The sequence below is a fragment of the Panthera leo genome, chromosome A3, assembly GCF_018350215.1.
Source record: "Panthera leo isolate Ple1 chromosome A3, P.leo_Ple1_pat1.1, whole genome shotgun sequence".
Taxonomy (NCBI): domain Eukaryota; kingdom Metazoa; phylum Chordata; class Mammalia; order Carnivora; family Felidae; genus Panthera; species Panthera leo.
The window spans coordinates 86,772,241-86,799,671 of record NC_056681.1 but is presented as its reverse complement, the minus strand read 5'-3'; the positions used below and the strand labels follow the sequence as shown (position 1 = coordinate 86,799,671).

General features: G+C 44.1%; 2 long non-coding RNA genes across 16 annotated transcripts in view; one reads left to right on the top strand and one right to left on the bottom strand.

Annotated features, from left to right (window-relative positions):
- Nucleotides 1–27,431, top strand: part of LOC122216163 — a 103,922-nt gene that overhangs the window by 54,012 nt on the left and 22,479 nt on the right. For 2 of the 14 annotated variants that reach the window (XR_006200744.1, XR_006200761.1), the window contains one exon: nt 4,080–4,101. The exons of 10 other annotated variants lie outside the window; for them this stretch is intronic. This is a non-coding gene — a long non-coding RNA (uncharacterized LOC122216163). Of the gene's footprint in view, nt 1–4,079; nt 4,111–27,431 lie in introns of those variants that run through there. 2 more of the 14 variants (XR_006200755.1, XR_006200754.1) reach the window with 2 other exon arrangements.
- On the bottom strand, nt 129–27,415 carry LOC122216165. Of its 2 annotated transcripts, none has more exons than XR_006200763.1 (3): nt 26,989–27,415; nt 20,265–20,373; nt 129–377 (listed from the first exon to the last, which is right to left on the bottom strand). It is a non-coding gene; the product is annotated as an uncharacterized LOC122216165 (long non-coding RNA). The 2 variants fall into 2 exon arrangements; XR_006200764.1 differs by having other exon boundaries at nt 20,298–20,373; nt 26,989–27,401.

The following is a 27,431-nucleotide window of genomic DNA, read 5'->3' as shown; positions in this document are numbered from 1 at the left end:
GGAGGCTTAACTGACCAAGCCACCCAGGTGCCCCACATTTTGATTACTTTTAGCTCAGAAAAATCCTTATGCCAGAGACATATTTTGGGGCGGCAAAATCTTCTTCCCTTCCAACCCTTTACCAAGTCTCTAGTTATTATACTTTTATTGGTTCATTTTATTGAATAATTAAATAGTATAGGGGTTGGCCTAATGTGTGGAAAGCAGAGGAATGGGTCAGGTCTCAGTGGTTAACAAGCAGTCTTCCTTGCTCCTCTGTCTTTAAAAACTCATATATTTAACTGGGATAGTCCACCCTCACTCAGGGGCTGGATGTTTGAGGCTGTAGAAGGCCCAGGAAGTTAATGAGGGATGTCCACTGCTGGAGACTTCACTCTCTAGGAAGAAACAAAAGCAGTTAAATGGAGTCCTGGGGAAGTCAGATAACCTAAAGCTCACTCCGTCAGCCCTGGTGTCTGGGCTGGTAGGAGCTCCAGGATCCACCCCCCCTCCGCCCCCCCCCCCCCCCCCCCCCAAAAAAGCAGCCTCCCTCTAGCTAAGGTTGTGGCTCATCCCTTCCCCCAGCCTGCTTTTCCTGGGGTGGGAAGAGTGTTTCCCAGGGCCCATGTGACTTCCACTGGCAGTGACGATTACAGACAGTTTACCAGTCAGTAAAACTGCCAGAGGCTTTTGTGCTGTAATAATCCTTTTCCTGTTTTAAAACTCTGGGGATTTTCTACTCTTGCCAGTAGTTTTTCAAGTCAGCAATTACGTTGTGGATTATGTAATGGCTAGGTATTAAAAATAGAAAAGACCAGCGTTTGCATCTATTTTAACCAAATCAAAACAGAGCAGAGGGAGGGGAAAGGAGGAGAGGGAGAGACCAGAGGAGGAGGGAAAAAGAGATTACGTGACAAGAAGCAGTGAGATCTCATCATGTGACTAGGCAATCCAGCCTACAACTTTGCTCTTTTCCTGCCATTCTTGGCCCAAGGGGCTGCACTCCCTTCCTCAGCCTCCTCCAGGGAGGAGACTTTGCAGAGAATTATAATATTCCTCAGCTCAGCCTTGAGTGTCTGCCTGCCTCTGACAGGCAAAATGACCCAGGGGGGAAGTGACTGGTTTTGATGTAATTAAAAACTGTATTTGTTATGAAAACATGCTTTTATTATAGATACTCCCGACCCTCTGACTTCCCCACCCTCACTCCTCTTCCCACTGGATTGCCACCTCTAAACCCCTCATCTAGGAATTCCAGGGCTATCATTGATTTGTTTTTATGTGACTTCTCACTAATCTTCCACCCCCACTCCAAGTTAAGAGATCTCTGTGTTTCTCTGGAGACTTATTGAGTAACTTTAAGGGCCGTCTAATGGTGAAATATTAGGTGCCAGGTGGGTCTGGAGAAGGAGGGATATTTTTGGAAGGGGGACTTATTCTAAGGGCCTGACAGATCACACCAAAATATACCAGGCTTCCTACTGTGTCACCTCCAAAGTCCCTACCTCATATTGGATAGAGAGGCAGCTGCAGAGGGAGGTCTGGAGTTACTCACTTCTAGCCCTTGGACCCACATAGAGCCCATGCTGAGAGCACCCTACTTAGTAGGTCTCAGGTGGCAGGGAGTGCTGGGTACTTTGAAGAAGCACCTTGATGTTGGTGAATATTGAACTCAGGTTTGGTGGAATTAGGGAGAGAGACCTGAAAGTCTAGATTGGCAATAGAATCAGTTGCAGGCAATGTTAGAAAGTTGTGTCCTGATTGTTACTTCCATCACACTTCTTTCTCAGAATCTTCATCTGATCTGGGGTGGAAGAGTGCCAACAGCTCAGAGTAACACTGGTCCCAGCTTCACCCAGCACTGCCCCAAGTAGTGGAAGTGCAGTGAAAGGAAGAGCACTCTAATTTGGGGATTTTAGGCATCATTTTACTAAATAGGTGGAGGGTTTGGGGACCTTCCTTAGGGCCTTTCAAATCATAATACCAATCTGGACTAGGAAGTGCTCATGTTGTGGCACCTTTTCCTTATTCCTGTAGGTTTTTAGTTCTCTGTTGCTGGGTTCCTATCTACATTCTCACCAGAGGCTGACTTTGGTAAGGACCACTGAACATCTGGTATGGTCCAGATTTTAAATTGTTCCAACTCACTGTGTCTGTTAATGCACTTGAACATGCGTGGTCAAGTGTCCTGCCCTTGGGTGTGGTCAGTGTCACTACAGCATCAGTTTTTTGTTATCTGGACAGGCTGGCTACTCAAGACCCAGGTAGTCAGCAGAAGTTGTAGGTCTCAGTGAGTATCTGTCCTCCACATCCTATCTCACCCCTGAGGCTTTGAGCAATGTTTAAGAGTCCATTGAAGTACCTGCCCTAGGGGCTGCTAGGGGCTAGGGTCAATCCAAGACTAAATCATTGCAAAGTTCACCAAGGAACCTTTTCTAGCTAAACTAAATTCTCTGTTGTGGCCTCCTTCCCACTCCTACTCGCCATGACCTCACAACTTGACCACAGCAATGTTGTATACATTGGTCATCCCCATTCTGAAGGAGGTCATCTTTTCTGTCATTAAAATATTTAATGGATTTCCACTGCCAATGTGAGGGCATGCGTGTGCTCATGCACATGCGCGTGTGCATGCACACTGTGTACACACACACACAGTAGTGGTGGTGCTTCTAGAGTCTGTTGCTTAAGATAGTGCTAGTGGTCACAAGCTGGTATAGACAGAGTAACACATTTTTATTTTATTTTTTTAATGTTCATTTATTTAGAGACAGTGTGTGTGGAGGAGGGGCAAAGAGAGAGGGAGAGAGAGAATCCCAAGCAGGCTCCATGCTGACAGTGCAGAGCCCAACACAGAGCTTGATCCCACAAATTGTGAGATCATGACCTGAACTCAGAGTTGGACGCTTAACCAACTGATCAACCCAGGTGCCCTGACAGAGTAACACATTTAAATAGATTTAACTTTTATTCATCCAACTGACAAATTAGAGACACAGTAGTGCTTATATGTTTCAGACATTCATTTGAGCTACAGACAGTATAAGATATAAATGATAGATCTCTTGCATTAACTTCAATACCAGGACTCAGAGCTAGACAACTACTTCTCTTTACTGCACATACCATCACACTCCTTGGACACCTTCTCTATCCCATTCTGACATCAGACTCAGAAATGAGTTTGGGGAATGGGCAAAGACAGGCTGAGGGTGAGGCTTCAGGCCTCCACATATTTGCTGCAACTCCTGTGGCCAGAAGTACCAGGCGATGGGCATAGGTAGAGGACTGGATATGGGGAGAGGTGGTACAGAACCTGATAGGACTCCAACCACACCTGAAGCTACTCTGTCTTCCAACAGAAGATGGGGGAGAGGAGGTTGGGAGAGGGAAGAAGAAGAGAAGGAGAAAGGAAGGAGTGAGGAGGGGAGGGAAGGAGGAAGCAGGTAAGGAAGAGGGGATTGTAGGCTGACAGGGCAGGCAAAATCTCATGTTTGAGGTGCTGAGTCTTGTGGAAGCAAGCAGGGGATATCTTGGCAGCGTGGTATAACCTGGTAATCTGACTTCAGGCCAACCAGGGATGTCAAACAAGGGTAAGTGCCAGCACCTTCTCTGTATTCTCAGCACCCTCTTTCCTTCCATCCAGATAGGCCTAGGTTCCAAAGACCCATCTTTTGTGTCACAAAAGGCAACCTAAGAAGGAACTCACTAGCACTTCCCTGAGGGGTTTGCATTTAAGAGGAGACCCCAGGATATTACTGCTACTACTACTACTATATAAATCTTAGTAAAGCTATTACTTCTCCTCCTCTAGTCAAGTAATTTGGTAATTTAAAATTTTTCTTAAAAAAAAATTATTAGCATAAAATTTTCCTAGTCTTGTTTTCCTATATTGTACTCTATCTTCCCTTTTTCATTCCTAATATTGCATATTTAATGCTTCATGCTTTTTTCATGATAATTTTGTTAGAGGTCTGTTTTGTAAGAACCGACTTTTGCATTATGTCTATTGTTTCTTTGTCTTCTATTTCATTAATTTTACTTTTAATTTTTAAAAATTTATTTAAAAAAATGTTTTAATGTGTATTTATTTTTGATAGAGACAGAGTGTGAGCAGGGGAGGAGCCAAGAGAGAGGGAGACACAGAATCTGAAGCAGGCTCCAGGCTTTGAGCTGTCAGCACAGGGCCTGACGTGGGGCTCGAATGCACAAACGGTGAGATCATGACCTGAGCTGAAGTCAGATGCTTAACTGACTGAGCCACCTAGGTGCCCCAACTTTTAATCATTTTAAAACTAATTTTGCAATTGAAAAGTAATAGAGTCACTTTTTCTTACAAATTATTATAAAAAGACCAGTTACCCATAAGAATGAACAGAGGATAAAAAAGAAACCTATGTGGCTTATAAACTAAAGAGAAGACCTTAGTTGCAAGTAAAATAATGCATCTTTAATGATTGATGGACCTCTAGGCTTGAGTGGGGAAGAGAGGCATCATGTTCAGATACTGAACATGAAGGAGATGACACCTGAACTCCCATTGAGCCCTCTGCCCCCAGTCTTTCTTCTCCCACAGGTGGCAGTAGGAAGGGTTTTTGGAGGAACCCAGCCTAGCCTGGCAGGGCTATTTAACAGGACCTGGCCCTTAAAGGAACATTATTTTGAAGGGAAGGAAAGGGTCTTATTGTCTGTTTAGTTCACAGTGCCTGCTCTCTCATCTCTTCCTCAGCTAAGTTTCGTTTTTGATTTTTTTTTTTTTTTTTTTTTTTTTTTTAGTTTTTATAATTCTGTATTTTGTGGAGAAGTGCATGGGAGGGGTGGGTGTACTAGAAATAAGATCCAAGAACTGGGAGGCAGGAAAGGGTGGTCTGTATCAGCATTCTCAAATGTTTTGGTCTCGGGACCCTTTTACACTCTTAAAAATTAATGAAGACTTCAGATGCCTTTATGTGTTCTGTAGCTGTAGATATTTACCATAATACAAATATGGAAACATACATTAGAAGCAGGCTTTAGAAGTACTTATTAATTATATAAAAATAACAGTAATAAATCCTTTATATATTAAAATACACATATATATATGTATGTATGTTTTTTAATGTTTATTTATTTTTGAGAGAGAGACAAAGCATGAGTGGGGAGGGGTAGATAGAGAGAGGGAGACACAGAATCCAAAGCAGGCTCCAGGCTCTGAGCTGTCAGCACAGAGCCCAACACAGGGCTCAAACCCATAAGTCATGAGATCAGGGCTTGAACCCACAAGCTAGAGATCATGACCTGAGCTGAAGTCAGATGCTCAACCAACTGAGCCACCCAGGTGCCCCAACATACCTTTTATAAAAATATATCATCTAAAATAAAAAAAATTCAGTGGCACCTGGCTGGCTCAGTCTGAGGAGCATGCAACTCTTGATCTCGAGGTCATGAGTTTGAGCCCCACTTTGGGTGTAGAGATTACTTAAATAAATAAGACTTAAAAAAAAACAAACTTTAAACTCAGTGAGTCATTATTTTACAGTTTTGGAAATTTCTTTAATGACTGGCTTAAAAGAAGACAGTTGGATTCTCATATCTGCTTCTTTACCAGTCTTTTATGATACATTGCTAAAAACCTGCTTCATACAGATTTGTAGTTGGTATTTTTTTTTTAATCTTTTAATGTTTATTTTTTTTGAGGGAGAGAGAGACAGACCATGAGCAGGGGAGGGGCAGAAAGACACACACACACACACACACACACACACACACACACACACACACACGGAACCCGAGGCAGGCTCCAGGCTCCAACACGGGGCTCAAACTCATGAACCATGAGATCATGACCTGAGCCAAAGTGGGACGCCTAACCAACTGAGCCACCCAGGCACCCCTGTATTTGGTATTTTTTATAGACTTTTCAGATAATTGTGGATATCTTCTTTGATATTTCACCAAAATAGGACTAATGGCAGTTTCTGAAAGGTTAATCACCATGTGAGATCTGAAAGTATATCAATGAACTTCTCATCCTCAGCTATATTCAACTCCATTGATCTGTCTTGTAGTTTGAATGGGTCTTTTGTTCATTCTTTGTGACATCATGCATTAGTCATTTGGAAAATAATGGATCAGTGATTTATGCAGATCTTCCAAATGTAGACACATTTCAATCCATAGTATTACATTCATTAATATTACCACTTATTTCCTCAGCAAAGTCTTTAAGTACCAGGAAGCTGTGAAGCTCATGGTGTGGGGACAAGTTTTCTATAATTCTGATTTTCACTTGTCAGCTCAAATTTTATCATTGGCAAAAAAATACTATCAGTTTTCCTTGACGTGATAAGCTCACTTCATTCATTTTTGAGAAAATGGCTGCAGATACCCAAGTCTGAGTAATCACAGTTTGTCAGCGCTCTTTCCTTTTTTCTTTTTGTTGCTTTTCTAATAAAATGATGTTTCATGAAAAAAGCAGGTGGTTCACTTCTCAATGCAAACAATCACATACATGTATGTAGTACTTTGGTATGTCCTGATGTGTAACAGAAGTGCTTTATGCATAGACCATTAACAAGATGTACTCAGGAGTCATGGTTTTTTTTCTTTTTTTAAGATTTTTTTTAAGTAATCTCTACACCCAACGTGGGGCTTGAACTCACAACCCTGAAATCAAGAGTCACAGTCTCCACTGACTGAGCCAGCCAGGTGTCCCAAGGGTCATGTTTTTAAAAAATCAGTAATTATTATTCTGTCATGGGCATTCTTATGTGAAGCTAGCCTTTTTGTTAAACCAGAGTGCCTGCGGTGAAGAGTATAACTTCACTGGTTTGTGTTAGGTCCCCAGCAGTTTTACCCACTTTTGCTTTTGCATTATCAGTTCAAATGTCAACAAACTGAATACTGCAAAAAAAGTATTGGTATTCTTTTTTTTTTTAAATTTTTTTTTCAACGTTTTTTATTTATTTTTGGGACAGAGAGAGACAGAGCATGAACGGGGGAGGGTCAGAGAGAGAGGGAGGCACAGAATCAGAAGCAGGCTCCAGGCTCTGAGCCACCAGCCCAGAGCCCGACGCAGGGCTCGAACTCACGGACCGCGAGATCGCGACCTGGCTGAAGTCGGACGCTTAACCGACTGCGCCACCCAGGCGCCCCAAAAGTATTGGTATTCTTATAAAAATGTTCTTTACCTCTTGGACCACACTGAAAGGGTCTTTGGGACTCCCCCCCACCCCCGCCCCGGACTCCAGGGATCATAGTTGAGAGCCACTGATGTATGTGACTATGGGCAATAATAGCTTGTGGCTTTGAACACCTCAGTGTCCCTGGACCTCAGTTTTCTCAACTGTTAAGGGAGACAAGAGCTGGGGCTGGCTCTAAGTTTCTACACACTGTTGGACCCTGTTTACTAGTCCTTAAAGTCACTTCTCCCCTGTGATACTGCTTTCTTTTCTCCCTCCCTCTCTCATGTCTCCTTTTCCCTCCATAGCTCCCCCTGAGCCTACCTCTTATAGGTGGGGATCCTCCTTGTTGTTTCCCCTTCTCTGTTGCTCCCTGGGGTATCTTGTCCCCTCCTTGATCTTTAATCAGCTGTAGGCTGACAGCTCCCAAATTTCTATCTTTAGTCCTGATGTCTGTCCTGGGCTCCAGTGCTATGATTCCAGCTGCCCCTGGGACCCCTCCACCTGTGTGCCCTACAGGCATGTCAAAGTCAACATGTCTAAATTGTGATTTCATCATCTTCCTCAACACATTGCCTCTTCTTCCAGAATAGCCAGTGTTGGTTAATCTGGCATCTACCCACTGCTTAAATCAGAAGCCCAGGAGCCCTCCTCTCCTTATCTGATCCCCTCACTTCCCTCATCTAGTCACTCAAGCCTACCAGTGCTGCCTCCTAAATATTTTCTCAATCTCTCTCTGCTCTCCAGTTCTACCACCACTGCCTGAGGTCAGGCCCTCATCACTCCTTAACTAAACTACTGCAAAAACCTTCTCCCTGGTCCCCTTGTCTCCCCTTTCCAACCTATAATCCGCAGCCCTGGCTGGAAACCACAGGATTATCTTCTCATGGGCTTTTTTTTTTTTTTTCTTTTTCCCTATTAAGTAAATACATATGGAATACTTATGCCAAGCACTGTGTGGGGTGCTGGGGATACAATGTAGAACTCAATAGACATAGTTCTTGGTTTCCAGCCCTCACAGTGTATGAGGGGAGAGAAAAACGTACGGGCATAGGTAATCAAGACACAGTGTGATGGAGAGGGAAAGAGGAGGTGCTTGGGAACCTCTAGAAGCCTGAGCTGAGGGCTGCCTGAGTCCAAGAGGTGGTCAGGGAACACTTAACTGGAGGAAGCAGCCCTCTGAGACCAGGGGGAGTTAGCTAGGAGTGGTGGGAGCATAACGGTGAAAAGCTTTCTTGCTAATTTGTTCATCTAATTTCCCTGCATAAAGCCCTCTTCTGAGTTTCACTGTTGCCAGCAGGATAAAGTCCAAATTCCTTACCAAGGAACATAATCTGTGGCCTCAATGACCACTCCCCTGTATTTAGTCTGAGCTGCTTTCAGTTAGTTCCCCCAAACTCTGGCTAGCTCCCTTGTATTCCAGGCCTTTGCACACACAGTTCCTCATGCCCTCCACCCTTTCCACCCACTCTGAATTACCAACGTCAGTTGACTTAGGAGAGCTTCCCTGACCCCTCCTCCCATGTAGACTTTGTGGCTCCCTCTTCTGTGCTCCCCGCCTGTGCATGCACCTGAACACCTGTGCACTCATTACATCATTATAGCTCGTCCACGTGTATCTCTGACTCTTACCCCTACCTCCCTGCCAGTGTAGAATTCCAGGTCTTGCCTACTTCCCACACCCTCACCCTGAGAGCATTCTGGGCGTCCCCAGGGTGTATGTCTCCCATGTGCTGGTGGATAAGGTTAGACAGCTACACCCTCCCCGCTCCCAGCTATCTTTTCCCCTCCTCCAGCTCTGCAACCTCCCTTTGCCCCTGCCACACCCTATGGAGCTATCAGTTCTGCTGGACATTGCCACACCCATCAGACACTCGACGCCTGCTGGGAGCCACTGACACTCCTCTTGGCATGAGGTCAGCTGGCTCTACTGTAGGAGCAGGGCTGTGAGGCTGCTGGCACCCCCATTGCCTTACAGAGAGAGCCTTGAGGTTTGGTTCCACTGATACGTGCACATCACAACTACCACTTTAGCTCAGAATTATTTCCTTCTTTCCACTGAGCAAAGTTTTGGCTTTGGGTCAGCTTATTGTGCTTGTTGCCTTCTTCCCTTAGAAAGAGTTTTTTCCTAACATTAGTCTCTCAACTCTTCATGCAAATACACCCCCCAAGGTTCTGCCCATCAGTGGGCCAGATAGGTGTGACCTGCATCACCCTCCCAACTTCAGCCTGGAGGCAAAAGATATATGCGTATTTATATATTTAAAATAGTAGATTATATAAGCAATACTCAGTAGAACTTCATCTTTAAAGCATAAAAAGCAGTTTAGAAATACATAAAGTAAAAAGGTAAAGCTCTCCTTCTAGCCCTTCCCCTGTCTTGAAACTTACTCTACTGGTAGACACTATTAATTCTTTGATGGGAATATTCAGACTTTTTGCTCTGCATTTACACATATGTGTGGCTGGCATAATATTTGAGAAATAAATCTCTTTCCTCCCTTTGGATTTTCCCTTTTCCCACTGTCACATTCTTGGAGCTCATTTCCTCCTGAGCTAGCTCCCCAGATTAGAAAATGGAATCAAGTTTCAGGTATCTCTGGCACTTGTATGCCAAAAGTTTACGCACTGAGGAAAACTTTAGGGTTTGCTGAATAGCTCAGTGAAGAAACAGGATTCTCTTGGGGCGCCTGGGTGGCTCAGTTGGTTGGGCGTCCGACTTTGGCTCAGGTCCTGATCTCACAGCTTGTGGGTTCAAGCCCCACATCGGGCTCTGTGCTTACAGCTCAGAGCCTGGAGCCTGCTTCAGATTCTGTGTCTCCCTCTCTCTCTGACCCTCCCCACTCATTCTTGGTCTCTCTCTTTCAAGAATAAATATAAAGAAAGAAAGAAAAAGAAAGAAAGAAAGAAGAGAGAGAGAGAAAGAAAGAAAGAAAAAGAAAGAAAGAAAGAAAAAGAAAGAAAAAGAAAGAAAGAAAGAAAGAAAGAAAGAAAGAAAAAGAAAGAAAGAAACAGGATTCTCTTTCACAGACTCAATACCTTGTCAAGAGACAAGATGGAAGAAGGATTTCACCTGGAGTGGAAAGACCTCTAACTCTTTGTAGACTTCCCCTCCCCAGACTGGCTGGGGGTGGGGGCAGGAGAGACAGGGGAGAAAGATCTTGTGGTGTCCAGAGTCCCACCTTGCCTTCTAGCAGATCACCTGGGCAGGCAGGAGTAAGAGCTAAGAGAGCCCCATATGGTGGGGCCAAGTGCAAGATTCCTGGCTGCCCATGGGTGGCACAGAGTAGCGGAGGCTATTATATCTGGCCTCAGCCAGCCTCACAGCCACCTCCTCTGTCCCATGACTGGCACTTCTCAGTGTTCTGGAAAACTCAGACACACCTAGAATTAACTTTCCTGTTGGCACGATGGAAACTTACCATAAACATTGAGTTGAGTTATAGAAACTAAAGTTTGGTTTCCCGCATACTTGAATTTATTAATGAGATTCATTCCTGTGGCTTGTGCTATTCATATTCTACTTTTGAAAAAAAATTGCAGTATCTTAAAAATGTTTCCACATCAGTAGATATCTATCATCTATCTATCTATCTATCTATCTATCTATCTATCTATCAGAAAGAGAGAGAGATCACCTGCAAATAGCAGAGAGGGGCAGAGGGAGAGAGAGAAAGAGTCTTAAGCCTTGACCCCATGACCCTGGGACCATGACCTGAGCAAATATCAAGGGTTGGACACTCAACTGACACACCCAGGCACCCCTATCTTGTTCCTTTTAAAAAACATTATTATTTTCGGGTTGCCTGGTGGCTCAGTCAGTTAAGCATCTGACTTTTGTTTTTGGCTCAGGTTTTGATCTCACATTTGTGAGATTGAGCCCTGGGTTAGGCTCTGCACTGACAGCGTGGAGCCTGCTTGGGATTCTCGCTCTCCCTCTCTACCCCTTCCTCATGTACGCACTTGTTCTCTCCCTTTTTCTTTATCTCAAAATAAATAAACATTAAAAAATTAAACAATATTATTTAAACAAAATACAGGCTTGTAGCTGGAAATTTTTTTTAATCTGTTTTTTACATTTATTTATTTTTAAGAGACAGAGTGAGACAGCGTGAGCAGGGGAGGGGCAGAGAAAGAAGGAGACACAGAATCTGAAGCAGCCTCCAGGCTCTGAACAAGTGGTCAGCACAGAGCCTGACATGGGGCTCGAACCCACGAGCCCTGAGATCATGACCTGAGCCGAAGTCAGATGCTCCACCGACTGAGCCATTCAGGTGCCCCATCATAGTTGGAAATTTTAACAGTACCAGAGGAGAAAGCAAAAGTTCTCCAGTCCTCCATTCCCAATCCCGAGATATAATATTGCTAACAGCTTGATGGTGCTTCTAGAAATTTTCTATGTAGATAAAGTGACATACATGTATTTCTGTATAGCTCTTTTTATATACAAATAATCCCAAACTGTATATACTTATCTGTAACATGTTCGATTCTTTATTTAGCAATTTGATCTTATTAAATGAATTCTATTATGTAACTAGATACAGTTCAACTTCATTTCTTTAAAAAAAATTTTTTTTACATTTATTTATTTTTGAGAGACAGAGAGAGACAGGGCACAAGTGGGGGAGGGGCAGAGAGAGAAGGAGACACAGAATCCGAAGCAGGCTCCAGGCCCTGAGCTGACAGCATAGAGCCCGATGTGGGGCTTGAACTCACAAACCATGAGATCATGACCTGAGCCGAAGTTGGATGCTTAACTGAGCCACCCAGGCGCCCTCAACTTCATTTCTTTTGATGGTGCTTAGTATTTCATAGAATAGATGTGCCACATGCATTTAACCAGTTGACTGGCATAAATTTCCAAATTTTTAGCTATTACCAGCTAAGGACACAGTGAACACAATAATAACTATAGCATTTGTTGACCACATTGTTCTTTGCATGTAGTAGCTCATATAACCCTTGTAGCAGTCTAGTGACATAGGTCCTGTTATTGCCCCTGCTTCAGAAATGATGGAATTAAGTCACAAAGAAATCAATAACTTTCCCATAGTCACGTATCTGCTAGGTGGTAGATCTGGGATTTGAACCCTGGGATTTGAACCGGGCAGTGAGGTCCCTGCAGAGATGCTGTGCATCTGTGCTAATGTAACCATAGAATATATTTGTAGCAACTCCTATGTCAAAATAAATGCACGTTAAGCTTTAATAGTGCTAAATGGTCAGGAGGTTATTTTATCAAAGGAACAGTGTATTTCTTTTCATAACCAAGTGCAGAGCCCACTTGTTTCCTGAGAAGAGAGGGGCTGCAGAGGCTCCTGTGCCCAGAGGCCTCACTAGGTTAGGGGAATTTTTTCTGCCATGGCCAAGGCTTTAGCTCTGAATCCTATCTGGCCTTCTCCCCTCTGGACTCAGCAGGCTCCCTCTAATTAAGGCTATAGACACAGCCTGCCAAAGAAGTCAGCTCCTCGACTCTTTTTCTCTCTGCACCCTCTTAGTCTCTCATGGGTGAGGTACCTCCCAAATAGAATGCTGCCTAGGCCCCAGTTTCCCATTCCATCTGCAAGGAGAGAAAATGGCAGCCACCTACAGATCCGGAACTGACTGCTCTCTACTTCCCCACCTGCAGCTCCTGCATCAAACCACAAGGGGCTCCATTGTGGGACCTCTAGGTCTGGATCCACACCAGACCTGCTCAGAGTGTGAGACATAGTTTCTCCATGGCAGTGGCTTTTTTTTTTTTTTTTTTTTTTAAATAAATTCTATGCCTAGTGTGGGGCTTGAACTCATGACCCTGAGATCAAGAGTCGCATTCTCCACTCACTGAGCCAGCTGGGTGCCCGCGTGACAGTGGCTTTTATAGGACTAGACCACTGGTTCTGAAATGGGGCAATTTCGCCTCTACCCACTAGTAGGGGACATTTTACAATGTTTGGTGATATTTTTGGTTGTCACAAATTGGTATTGGAGAGCTGGGAGATACTACTGGAATATTGGGTAGAGAGAGGCTAGAGATATTGCTAAACATCCTACAGTGCACAGGACAGCTGTTCACAACAAAGACTTATCCAGCCCAAAATGTTAATAGCGTTGAGGCTGAGAAACCATCAGGTACAGAAGGGCAGACAGTGCCGAGCATATGGCTGTCACCGTATGACTCCTCCTGCTTCTGTTAACAGTGGCAAACACTTACGTCTTGTTCACTTGTAGCTTGCCACTGTTCTAAGTGCTTTATATCCATTAACTCATTTAATTCTCACAACAAGTCTGTGAGGCAGGTTCCACTATTATCATCCCATTTTGCAGATGAGGAAACTGAGGCATGGAGCTGTAAAATACCTAGCCCAAGGTTTCCATGGTGGCAGTCTAGGCTTGGTCTCCATATGCCTCTTACACATGCTCATGGCAAGCACTCCATCCAGGACCTCTCTTTTTGCTCCTTCTAGAGCCTTGGGAGCACCAGAGATTGTTTAGATCTATACAGGGAGAGAAAAAAAAAAAAAAAGCAGTTGACGGCCTTTTCTCCCAGATCCTGACTCTTCCATGTCCGATGGCTTTTGTATTTTTTTTCTCCAGAGAATTTGATCAAAGTGAGTACTGATCACAGAGATTGTGGACAACTGTGAAGGTTGACTTACTGAATATGCATGAAAAAATCCTGTGTCTTTCCTACAGCGGTCTCCCAGGGCTTTTTTGGTTTCTTGGCCTAGAGGCTGGGCTGCTTGGGTAACAGATTTCCTTAGATATGAGAGCAAACTTGGTCACCTAGGAGGACAAGGAGGAGCTGGTGAATCAAGCTTGGGACACCAGGGACACAGGACTGTTCTGACTAGGCCTATAGTTTTGATGAAGGGGGTGCTTCTCCAATGAAGGCCTCCAGCAGCCAAGATGGGAAGTCGTAAATGGGGTGAAGGTGGTGGAAGAAGTGGGAAGGGATCTGTTGGATCAAAGCCAACTTCACACCAGAGGAAATACTTACTGGCTCATTAATTGTAGGATGCCCATAGGATTGGCTTTGCCTCTGGGTGTGGGGGCAGCAGCCTATGCTTTAAACAAACAGTTCCATCACTCCACAATAATTAGCAGCAACAATAAGCAACCTCAACAGGACCAGATTGACAGGTGTCCCACAACATGCAGCCTCAAGCCTGGCCTGGAGCTGAGCTTGAATGTCACACCTGTGGAGCCAACCAGTCCATGCTCTGGCAGTCCACAGGGGCATGGGCACAGAGGTGTCTTTCTTGGGCCATTTGCCAAGAACTTGCTATGTATAGGCACTGTAAGACACCCATGGTGTCTCTTACCCATGGTCTAGAGAGTTGAAGAGACAAGATAAAGTTTGAAAAGTTAAACAGGAACACAAGAAATACCATATATGTCACATGTAAGGGATGTAGATGCTCAGAGTCAAGTGGGAATGCTGGATAGGAATTCCCCATACCAGGTGGATGGTAGAGAAGGAGGTCTATATCATACCACCGGGTTTCTTTTAAAAGTGGGAAATACGGGCACCTGGGTGGCTCAGTCGGTTGAGCGTCCGACTTCGGCTCAGGTTATGATTTTGCAGTCCGTGAGTTCGAGCCTCGCATCGGGCTCTGTGCTGACAGCTCAGAGCCTGGAGCCTGTTTCAGATTCTGTGTCTCCCTCTCTTTCTAACCCTCCCCCATTCATGCTCTGTCTCTCTCTGTCTCAAAAATAAAAAAAGTTAGAAAAAAAATTTTAAAAAAATAAATAAAATTAAAAAAAAATAAAAGTGGGAAATACAAAGAACAAAGATGGAAATAAGAAATCGTAGTAAAATACTAGACCAAGGTTTGTATTATTAGTTTGTATTATTATTACTGTTTTAGTTACATGCCTGTAGATCTCTTTTGTGTGCATATATATGGATGTATACACCCTTACACATTTCATTACATAAATGGGTCCATATTGTACATACTGTTCTATGACGTGCTTTTTATACTTAACAATACATTGTAAATGGTTTTCCTTGGCAATAAACTTCTTATAGATCTGTAGTATTTCATTGTGTACCTACCAACATTTAACTAATCCCTTATTATTGCCCCTTAAGTTCCTAACAGCTGTGGCTTATACATAATGCTGACTTTGTGTACATCTTTATTTTTATCCTTAGGATATAGTCTTGAAGTAGAATTGCTAGATCAAAGAATATGCACATTTTCAAAGATTTTGATACATATTACCCAGTTGCCTTCCAGATGTATCAGCTTAGGCTCTTACCCCAGTCCTATGAGAGCATCTTTTTGACTACATCCTCTCCAATATTAGGCATTATTATTTTTTTAAATTGCAAATTTGATAAGCAAAAATAGTATTTCATTGTTGCTTCTTTATTTTGCTTTTCTTTTTAAAAAATTATTTTATTACTTGGACTCTTTTTACAGGCCAGTTAGTCATTGGTAATTCTCTTTGAAGAATTGATTATGTGCAGTTTTCTACTGGTATATTATTTTCTTGTTTTCATTTCATTTGTGCAGTATTTTATTATTTAGTGTATGTTATTTTTTTGTCTTTTTGATTTATGAGAGAACTTGATACATATTCAGGCTATTAACTCTTCTTCTTTCTTATATAACAAATACTTTATCCTAGATTGTCATTTGTCCTTTAGTTTTGTTCACTATTTAAGAATTCATAAATCTAAAATGTCCATGTAATCAAGGTAGTCTTTATAGGCTTTCCATACCATTGGGCTGGAGGTGGCAGCTGTGACTGGAAGCAGAGAGACCCATGGGCAATCCTTGAGCTGGTAACAGGGGTGACAGGTGAGGCCCTCAGTGGGGGTCAGTCTGGAGAAGATCAAGCTGGACAGATTCAAGACAGAATGGAGAGGTGGCCAAGAAGTGGTAACCTTGGGAAGGGGGAGAATGAGGAAGGAGCAGGAGGAGTGTAAGGTGATTCACAGGGTGCTGACCTGGATGGCAGAGTGAGCAATTGGAGGATGAGCCAGAATTGGGAATGCATGAAAAAGTAGGGGTGGGGGACAGGGGCAGAGATTATTATAATTCTCCTTGGGATTGTTGATGGAAGCTCCTGGTGGAGAGAACTTGGTATTTGGATCTCTAGGCCTGGCGTGTGTTTCTGTCTTTGTGTTAGGCTTAGAAAGGCTTTATCTGCTACAGAGTTATATGTTCACATAAATTTTCAATACTTAAATGGTTTCTTTTTTTTTTTAATTTACATTTAATTCTTAGTCTAGATGGAGTTTGTCATATTTTGGTGAATTGTGAGAGTTAAGGATTTAACTTCTTTTTCCTGGTCACTAATAATTAAAATACCTATTCTTAGCCTCCTGGTCTGAAATACTGATTGCATCTTACATTTCCATGTATACCTGGGATTCTCTGGTCTGTTCCAATGAATTGTCTGTTCCTACCGTCTGTTTTGATCACATTTTCTTTAAATATATCTTAATAGGTGCTAGTGTGAGGTATACTTCATCACACTTCTTTTCTCAGATTTTTCTTTGTTCTTTTAGGATAGACTTCAAAATCAATGTGCCAAGTGACTGCACAGGGGAGCTAGAAACATGAGTGATCCCAGTGGAGTCCTTATCCAACCATAACGAGCTGGATTTGATGGGGCTGGACTTCTTGATGCAGAAATCACATGGTCCTTTAAGGAAGAAGCCCCTCACTGCCATTGACTTCTACTTGGGGGTATTCCCCAGTCTCTGACCCAAAGACAGTCCTGTGGACCTTCAGAGCTCCTGTGTCTCTGCTGCTGTGGCTAGCCACATGCTCCCCACTGTAGCCAAGCCATCCTATACTGGGGTTTTCCTGTCCATCTTGCAGGGGATCCTGCCTCCAGGTAGTGCTGTCTTCAACCCTGGTCTCCTCTAAGGATTTCTTGTGGGTTAGCTCTGAGAATCTTTTCTTAATCTGTTCTTAAATGTGTTGTTCCGGAAAGAATTCTTCATAATCACCAGCACTGTGATGGCTTTTTCCTAGTTTCTTCTGTGCATGCCTGTTTTTACTGATTTCACATTTGCTTGGGTCTTTCTTTTTATTTCTTTTTTTTTTTTTTTAATGTTTATTTATTTTGAGAGAGGGAGAGAGAGACTCTCAAGCAGGCTCCGTTTTGAGCATGGAGCCCCATGCAGGGCTCAATCTTACCAACCATGAGATCATGACCTGAGCTGAAATCAAGCATCGGACACTTAACCAACTGAACCACCCAAGTGCCCCTTTATTTTATTTCTTTATTTTTGCAGTCCTTTCTTAAGTGACTTTTCCAGGATTTTTAAAAATATATTTTGAGAGAGAGGGAGGGAGAAAGAGAATCCCAAGCAAGCTCCGTGCTATCAGCATGGAGCCGAACGTAGGGCTCGATCTTACACCTGAACCGAAATCAAGAGTCGGATGCTTAACTGCAGGCGCCCCTCAGGATCTTTTTTACTGAGGAGTAGTGAATGTACTGTAAATTCACAAATCCTAAGCACACATCTCAGTGAATTTTTATAATGTGTACACTCTGTAACCACCACCATGATCAAGATATTTCTTTTTTTTAAAATACAATTTATTGTCAAATTGGCTAACATACAGTGTGTAAAGTGTGCTCTTGTTTTTTGGGGTAGATTCCCGTGGTTCATCCCTTACATACAACACCCAGTGCTCCTCCCAACAAGTGCCCTCCTCAATACCCATCACCCATTTTCCCCTTTCCCCGCCACCCCCCAAGATTTTTCTTGTTGCATGAAGGAGCTGTTGTGGGAGGTTGGATGGAGAAGGGTATCATGAGTGTGTCCCCAAGCTAAGGAGGGAGCTACACATCAAGTCATGTCTATACAGTGGTGTAGAGAGCAGAATGGTTAGAAGTGGTGGGTCATGTTTTGGTCCTGCCTCTAACTATGACACTTTTGTGCCTCAGTTTCAACAACTGTAAAATGGGAGTAGATGATAGCTCCTACCTCACAAGGTTGTCATGAAGATTACATGAGGCAGTGCATGTGAGTACACAAAAAATGTTAATTGTTGTTTTTGTTGTTATTAGTAATGAGGAGGAGGAGGCAGTGGTTCTTAATGAAGGGTGCACATCAGAATCACCTGGAGCACTTTCGCAAAATACACATGCTCAACCTGGCCAGATCGACTGAGTCAGAATCTATATTTTAACTGCCTCCAAGTTATTCTGTTGCTTATCTGTGGTTAAGAAACACTAGGCTAGAGGTGGCTGTGACTGGAAGCAGGAAGACCAGCGGGTGGTCCCTGTGATAGTGAGGGCTGGAGAGGATCAGAGCTGGGCAGATTCATAGCAGAGTGGAGAAGTGGCCAAGATGTGACCTTGGGTGGGGAGCAAAGAAAAAGGGGGAGGAGTCTGGGGTGACTCATAGGGTGCTGACCTGGATGATGGAGTGAGCAGGTGGAGGGTGAGCCAGAAGCCAGAATACAGGAAGCGGGGTAGGGAAGGCAGTGGGCCAGAGATTGTTAAAATTCACATTGGGATTGCTAATGGAGGCTCCTGGTAGAAATAACAAGTTAGTATTTGGGTCTCTAGGCCTGGGCCTGTGATATTTTTCAGAGAGTCATTGGTATAAAGGAGATAGAACCATGGACGTGGTCATAGAGCACATACAGAGGGCAGAAGAGGGCCAAGTTCATAGGGAAGGCCTGCATGCACTTTTTCTTACTCCTTCCCTAGAAGTAGAGAAGTGCTTGTTTCCCATACAGTAACCCCCTTGCCAAGGACTATTGGGGCATAAACTCTTACTTGAAGATGAGTAATAACTGCGGGTCACTTCCTCACAGTTTTCTAAGTTTTCCACATCCCCTGATATAGGAGCTTATCCTTACTCTTCAGTATCCTCAGACAGCACATTTGGCTACGGCAGTGTCTTATCTTCTGACATCCCTTCATCCCGTATTCTGTCTGTCATATATACTCAGCCTATGGTGGATGGCTTCTTAGACTCTGGCTTTCCTCAGGCCGTTAATATCAACCAGTTACTCTTTCAAGCCATCCCAGTACCTCTCCCAGAGATATTTGCATTTAGAAGTATGGGTGTAATAGAAATAATGGAAGTTGTTGGATTCCTGAGGGAAGGAAGTCCTGGAATGAATTAATCATTTGCTCACTCTAGAACATCCCTGTCCAGTAGACCTTTCTGCATTGATGGAAATGTTCTGTGTTATAGAATATGGCCACTAGTCATATGTGGCTATTGAGTGTTTGAAATGTGGCTATTGTGACTGAGGAACTGAAGGTTTTTCATTTTAATTGATTAAAAGTTAAATTTACAAAGATAAAAGAAAGCAGGCATTATCACTGGATCAATGAGAGATAGGGGCACTAGGCCTGACACGCCACTTCACTCCCCACTATCACATGTCCCCCAAAGGTAACTTTGAAAATGGGTATTTGGAATCAAATCAGCTTTCTTTCTTCCACTCCTCTAGCTTCAGCCCCTCAGTTTGCCTCCCTCAGAAGGCAGGTATCTATAGCTATCCCCTGTAGGCCTTCCCTGGTCCTTGTTCACCTCATTCCTTCTTACCACAGTACACTGCCCATGCCTTTCCTTCTGCCATGCTGCCCCCTCCCTATTCCTGCTCATGACACAGCAAGCCCCACTTCCTCCAAGAAGGCTTTCCTGACTCCGGTGCCTTCCAGATGAGGCCATTTTTAGGACCCTGAACAGATTCTTTTTGGCTTTTCGTTAGGGGTGCAAGTAGCAGGGGTGGGTGTCAGGAAGATGTAGGTGCAGGATGGATGTGTGTTAGATCACTGCATTTCAAACTTCCTTGACCACCACTCCCTGTGAGAAATATATTTCATGTCCCAGCTACCACACACACCTACATACAGATCTATAAAACCGAAGCATAAGTTTTCTAAAAATAACACCCTCACTGTGTGTGATGCACTTGGATATTTTCTGTTCTATTTATTTTTTAAAGAAAATTGCTGGTTGTGACCCACTAAACTGATTTCATAACCCAGTAATGGGTCACAACCCACAGGGTAAAAAATGCAGAGTGAGATCATTGTTCCAAACACAGGCCAAGTGACCCTGTCTAGACATCACCCACTGGGTTCCTTAAAGAGCCAACTCATGATGGCACTGGCAGTCACGTGCCTGTGGTGGTGGTCTACCTGGTGGTGGACCAGAGTCCCAGTTGGTCATACCATAAAGTGGCCATGGTCACAGATGCTGTCTCAGTGCTGTGGCAGGAGGCTGAAGTCTGTAAAGCGCTCCAGAAACCTGGAAGAAAGATGGCAGCTCAGTGTCAGATATCACAGGGCTGTACATCTCATTCCTCTTGGTGAAGCTCCTCAGGGAGGCAAAGCTTCCAGGCCTCGTGGGGCTCATCAGTGCTGCTCACTTAGTAGGGCTATGAAATAACAACTAGAGTAAGAGCAAAACATGGAGCTCTGTATGCAAGGCCACAACCATAGAAACATGTTACTAGCCAGAGGATGGATGGCAAATACATGGCAGGAACATTCCGGGTGGAATTAAGTCTTGAAGCCTCATTTCCCTTTGGACTCGCACCCTGATCTGGAAGTTATTGAAAATAGGACCTGCAGAAATAACTGCATCAAAATCCTTGCATCTAAACCAGGTGTATTTTAACCTTCTGAGGGCCTCAAGTCTGTTGACAGCACACTATTCTGACAAGAGTGGCTATCTGATTTCCTAACTCCTGCAGAAGAAAAGAAACAGCCTGGAAGGGTGGTGGTGGTAGGTAGTTTTTAGAGGCAGACATGTAGATGACAGGAAAGTGAAAGCCATGGGAAAGGACAGAGGAAGAGTGAGGAAACAAAAATCATGTTGTTGTCTAGTTTCACAGTGACTGCTTGTAATGATGACAACTTCAGTGGGAAAAGGATAGTTTTTAAGGCACCGGGGGACTGTGAGCCATATTTTAGCAACATTTCCCTTCCAAGTGATTAAAATAGTGTTTTGGCAATTGAAGCTTCACTTTTTAGGAAAAGTATTTTATTGGAACCTAAGTGATTCTGGATAAATTCAATGCTGTCGAGCTGATCCTGATTAGGGCTAGCCATACTCCTCATGGGTTTGATCTCAGGTTCACAGAGCACATCCTCCCCACCCAGCTCTAAGTCTGCTTCACAGCCTAAAATCTCTCCGTTACTGTTGGATTCCTTTGTTCATCAGAGTGAAATCGTGCATAAATACTTTCCCATCTGAAAGCTTGCTGATAGTGGCTCCCTGATGCCCTGAAGATAGGTATAGAGAGGACACTCTGAGATGGACACTCCCTGGGGATGGCAGGCCTGGGTGGAGTGGCCTAAATGACCAGAGGACAGGACAAAGCCACTGGGATTTGGTCTGGAATGAGTTTTTACAGAGTAGCAGGGATGGACTTGGAAGACCAATTCCACCCTGTTCACTGCTTTGCCTGAAAATGGACTACTTGCTGAGGCAGAGCCAGGTATCTGTTTCTTCTGTAGCCTGTCCACTCAAGGCTCCCTGGCCACCCAGTCCCCAGATCTGCTGCTGTGAGTCACCCCGAATGACTGCAAGGGTGCTCCAATCAGTGAGGGGACCTCAGAGAAAAGCCAAATATTTCTGAGACAAAGATTATTTATTTATTCCACGCCATCTGAGAAAGCGAACATTAAGTAGAAGCCAGTGGGGTTAGAGATGTGTTCCACCACCAGGAGGTTTCTGTCTTAACAATAGATGGTTATATAGTGTGTGTGCATAATACATTACACATTCTCTTGTTGATATTTGCAAATGCTGTTTGATTACAAAATGATGAAACATTTCTCCTAATGGGGGAGAATAATAATAATAATAATAGTAAACTAAAATAACAATATGAAAAGTCTTTGAAAAGATTTCAGAGGTTTGCAGAGCCATTCATTGATGTGTCCCCAAGGCCAGAAGTGGAGTAGGGTTTGGTCAAGTGGTGGTTCTAAGAAACTGCATAATAAAATTTTTTTTTTTTTTTCAGGAGGAATATAATGTGAGGGGTAGAGAAAAATCACCCAATTCTAACTAGTGGAAATTAGATTCTTATGATGAAATTAAAACGATTTTAACAGGGAGAAGGGTGGGCAGCAGCAGCAAAAGACAGATGGGCTTAGATTTTCCTACTGATTTTTCTCATGTATGTGATTCCTTGTGTGTGATACACCCATGTCAGAATGTCCAGAAGGACCGAAGTCCAGAATTAGCAGTGATTGTAAAGGAAGCCCGTCTAGCACAGAGGTTGCTTGTCTGCTTCCTTATTGAAGTCTGTTATGAGCAAGAGGATGAACAGGCAAAGAGGCAAAAACAGGCCCTCTGTCAGGGAGAGACACAGAGTGTTAATGTAAGAGAGAAAGAAAAATGCCCTATTTCCATTTGTTTCCAACTTTGTTGTCCTTGAAAATAGTCGTTGAATGGTGGGGGGTGGGGTGTGGGGGGGAGGAGTAACAACAGAGATCATATGGAGTGAAATGAAGTACCCAATAGTAGAGGAGATGTTAGTGGAATATTCTTAACCCCTGCCTGGGGCAAAGTTCACCTGTCTTCAAGAAGTCACACCCCAATGTAGAAACTGTCATATGTAGAGATGAGTTCACGGCAGTGCAGGGTGTGGTCCCTCAGGAAAGGGGTGGGTCGGGCGGCAGGCAGAGGCTTCCTTCCTTGGAAACCAGCTCCTGAAACTGTGACTTGGCTCTGAAGGCATGAGGTCTGCTGTCTTTATCAGTCCAGTGCTCTCCCTGGCTATTTGTTGTGGGGGTGGCTGTGCACAAGGTGCACCCAGAGCAAGTGCTAGGACTGGCCAGGCTGGCCTGGCAGGTCTAAGGGTGTGGGGCCCTGCCCCACAGATGGGGCCTACAACACCATTCCTGAGCTTCAGGGCCCAAACACTAAAGCTTCCTGTGTGTGTCTCTTCTGTGCCTAGCATTGTGCTGGGCGTTCTCCAGTGGTGTCATGACTCATCATATCCTGGGAGATGGTTGGTATCAGGTCATCCCCATTTTATAACTAAGTAAACAGGCTGGGACGTTAAGTGTCTTATAAAGGGGAGAGCCAGGACTTGGAGCCAAAGTTTTCAAGGCCAAAATCAGGTGCTGTTTCCATACCCCACCCTGGGCAAGACCGGAAGTGACTCAGTTGAGAAACCTGCCTTTGGGAGGAGATGGAGCCAGAGGTCCAATAACTGACCACCTCAGCCCAGGGGAAAGGCTAGAATGGTTCTGTGAGGCCTACGCTTCCAGGTCAGTCTTCTCCTCAGATCACTGTACATTCATGGGACCCACTCCTCCCCCTGCCCCACAGAGCCAACACCTGCCTGTGAAATGCTTCGGGGACCCCTCCTGCAGAGTGGTCCTTGCCCACTCTTCATGAAAACATCTCTCAACCAGTGGTCATTTTAGAAAAGGAAGGTTGTAGTCTAGAAACATGTTTTTAGGCAGCAGTGGTCTTTCCCACCTGTAAAAACTATTTTTGGGGAACAGTTTTAGGTTTACAGCAAATTATGAGGATGGTACAAAGATTTCCCATATACCCTCTGCCCCTCAAACATGCAGAGCTGTCCCTGTCATCAACACCCCCCACCAGATTGATACATTTGTTAGAATTGATGAATCTGTGTTGTGGCCCTTTTATCCAAACAAAATTTCATCTTAATATGCTTAAAATTGAAAACAGATACAAAGAGAACTATTCTGTGCCAAGAGATTGTGGGGAAACCTGTGCATGCCTCCCATTTCCTGACCCCCTCCTACTACCGCACGCAGACTCTCCAGAACCCAGATGTAGTTTATGGCTCCTGCTCTGAGGTGGGGAGAAATAATGCTACTCTATTAATGAGCTGTTTTCCCAGTCTGTGCCTCTAGAACCTAAGTTCCAAGTGCCAGGTTAAAAAAAAAAGGTAAAATATACATAACATAAAATTTACCATTTTAACCATTTTTGACTGCACAGTTTAGTGGCATTATGTATATTCATATTGTTTTATAACCATTACCACCATTCATCTCCAGACCTTTTTCATCATCCCAAACTGAAACTCTGTACCCCTTTAAACAATAATGCCCTATCTTCTCTCCCTCCAGATCCTAGCAACCACCATTCTACTCTATCTCTATGAATTTGCCTATTTTAGGTACCTCATAAGTGGAATCAAACACTTAGTATAATGTCTTCAGGATTTATCCATGTGGTAGTATGTGTCAGAATTTCCTTCCTTTTTAAGGTTGAATAATATTCCATTATATGTATATACCACATTTATTTATCCATTCATCTGTTGATGGATATTTGAGTTGCTTCCATTTTTTGGCTGTTGTTAATAACGCTGCTCTGAACATCGGTGTACAAATATGTGTTCTGATGCCTGCTTTTAATTCTTTTGTGTATATACCCAGAAGTGGAATTGCTGGATCATATGATAATTCTATGTTTAACTTTTTGAAGAACCATCATACCATTGTCCATGAAGATGCACCATTTTATATACCTATTAGCAATGCACAAGGGTTCCAATTTCTCTACGGCCTTGCCATCATGGCAGGAGTTTTTAATCCCTTTTAAGTTTATTTATTGGGGCACCTAGGTGGCTCAGTCAGTTGAGCGTCTGACTTCAGCTCGGGTCATGATCTCATGTTTCGTGAATTCGAGCCCCGCGTCAGGCTCGCTGCTATCAGGTCAGAGCCTGCTTCGGATCCTCTGTCCCTCCCCACTCTCTCTGCCTGCCCCCTTGCTCATGCTCTCTCTCTCAAAAATGAATAAACATTAAAAAACAAACATTAAAAAAAAGTTTGTTTATTTTGAGAGAGAGCGAGAGCACATGAGCAGGGGAAGGGCAGAGAGAGAAGGAGACAGAATCTGAAGCAGACTCTGCACTATTAGCATGGAGCCCAACGTGGGGCTCAAACTCATGAACTGTGAGATCATGACCTGAGCTGAAATCAAGAGTTGGACACTTAACTGACTGATCTACCCAGGTGCCCCAGGAGTTTTTAATATCTTGTTTATGGCTGTATCTGCAGAGACTAGGACAGTGCCTAGCATGTAGTAGGGACTTAAAAATATTTGTTGAGTTGAATGAGTGGGAGGCCTTGGTCTCTGGGCAGCTGTACCAGGGAGCCCTCCTACCTATTAAGCAGTCAACAGAGACTTCCTTCTAGTCCCTTCTCAGCTCTAGGAGGATCACCCTTTTGATGAGGTAAGTTACCTAAATGTGCCCACTGGTGTCAAAGAGGAAATGGTTCACTGGAGATCAGTGAATCTAACATGCTGGCCAGCATGGGAGTCTGTCAGACTGTGGGTCTCAACTTATTTGTGGCTCCTGAAACCCCATTTTTAGTGGTTAAAACCAGCATTTATGAAAAATGAAATAGAAAAAAAAATCAGGGTATACCACATGGAAGAAAAAGTAAATATCGTTTTGTGAAACTTTGTTTTTAATGTGATATTTATGTATGTTTGTAATGGATCACAAAGAATTTGAAAAAGACTGTTGGATAGGGTATGCAGCCTCTGCTTAAAGAATTCCTTGTGGTAGGGAGTTTATTGCCTCACAAGTAAACTTATGCTGCTTGGGGGTTTGCTGAAACATTGGAATATTCCTCCTTTATTGAGTGGAGACCATTCAGCTGACAGATCTTTCCTTTGAGGTCCCACTGTGTGCTAGAACCTGTAATAGGCACTTGAGATGAAGAGGAATAGAGGGTGCCTACAGGAGTTAATGGAGAAGACAGGTAGGAGAAGAAGAAAGGGATAGACTGATGTGGGAATGGAGGGATGGGAATGCTGCCCGGGGGAGTCCAGGAAGGAGCCAGAATGAGCCTTGGAGGGTGAATAGGAATTTGCTATTCTCCGCTAAGAGAAAAGCTTATGGGAAAGGATGGAGATGAGAAAGGGCAGATTATGTTCAAAAAATGGCAAGTAACCTGGTCTGGCCGGAGTCCAGGGTCCTAAGGAGGTCAGAGGTGGGGGGGGGGGCAACTTGGGGGGCATGGAGCAGAAGAGCAAGCAAAGCTCAGATATGAAAAGGTCTTTGTGTCAAGAGCTTAGGTTTTCACCCTACAGCCAGAGGGGTGTCTTTTGAATATTTAGAAGACAAATACTTGTCAGGATGTGTACTAGGCTCTGGGGAATTAGGGTGAATGAAACCTGAGAAGCCATCACCCCAGTGTGGGGAGCTGGTATGAAGTAAGAGTCACACAGAGACAAATGGTTATAGAGAGTGACATGAGCAGTGTGATTGAAAATAACAGAGTCCTATGAGAAAGGTACCCTGGTTTAGACTAGGAGGGAAGGCTTCTGTGAGGGAATAATGGTTAAGTTGCCACCTGCAAGTGAAGAGCCTTCTCCACAGAGGTGGCAGCATGAGGAAAGGCTATGGGCTCCCAGAAGACCCTGGAACAAAAGGCAGCTGAGAAGGGGAGGTGGGTGTGGCTGAGCCAGCTCAGGGAGGGCCCAGGAACAAGGTGGGACAGGCCTAGAGTAAGAATTTGGGATTTTATCCTAAAGGCAGTGAGAAGCCACCGGAGTTTAAGCAGGTGTAGCAGTGTGTGTGTGTGTGTGTGTGTGTGTGAGAGAGAGAGAGAGAGAGAGAGAGAGAGAGAGAGAGAGAGAGAGACAGGTTGAGAGAAATTATTTATTTTTACATGAAAGGAAAAGTACATCCAGGGCAAAGATCAGAGTCAGGAGGTCTAGAGGAACAGAAGGAAGGGAGGCAGTGACAGACTGTGGAAAACCCACCCTAGTTTTCTATGGATCCTGGAGCTTGGCTGTTTGGACCTGAGGTTGGAGATAGAAGTAACAGGAGATGCCTAGAGGATATGACACTTGGGGAAACGTTGGCGTCTTTTGCCAGAGGGCTGGGAGTGGGGAAGAGAGTCTTACCAGGAATCCTTTTCCTGGTTTCTTCTTCTTACTCAGACTGGCCCACCTCTAGATCTTTGTCCAGGCTGTTCGCCCTCCCTGGAACATCATTCCTGCTCCTTTCTCTTTCTTCCCAACCCAGGGTGGCTCATCCCTCAAAGCCTAAAGGAAGGCCCATATTCACTATGAGGCTTTCCCTACCTTTCTGACTTCCCATCCCTGCCAAGCCCAGCCCTGCACTGTCTGTGACCAGCAGGGATGGGAAGAATGGTGTTCCTGGCATGTATTGTGACACTGCACCTATGGGGAACCCTCTTCAGTTCCAGTTTGGCACAGGACAAAAGTCTTCCCCACTGAGTGACCTCACAATCCCCTCCTACTTTCCTGGCTCCCAGTGAGAGACACACATGGCAGGGGCCCCAATCAGTGTGTTCAAGTCAGCATGAGGCCAGCTGTGAGACCCC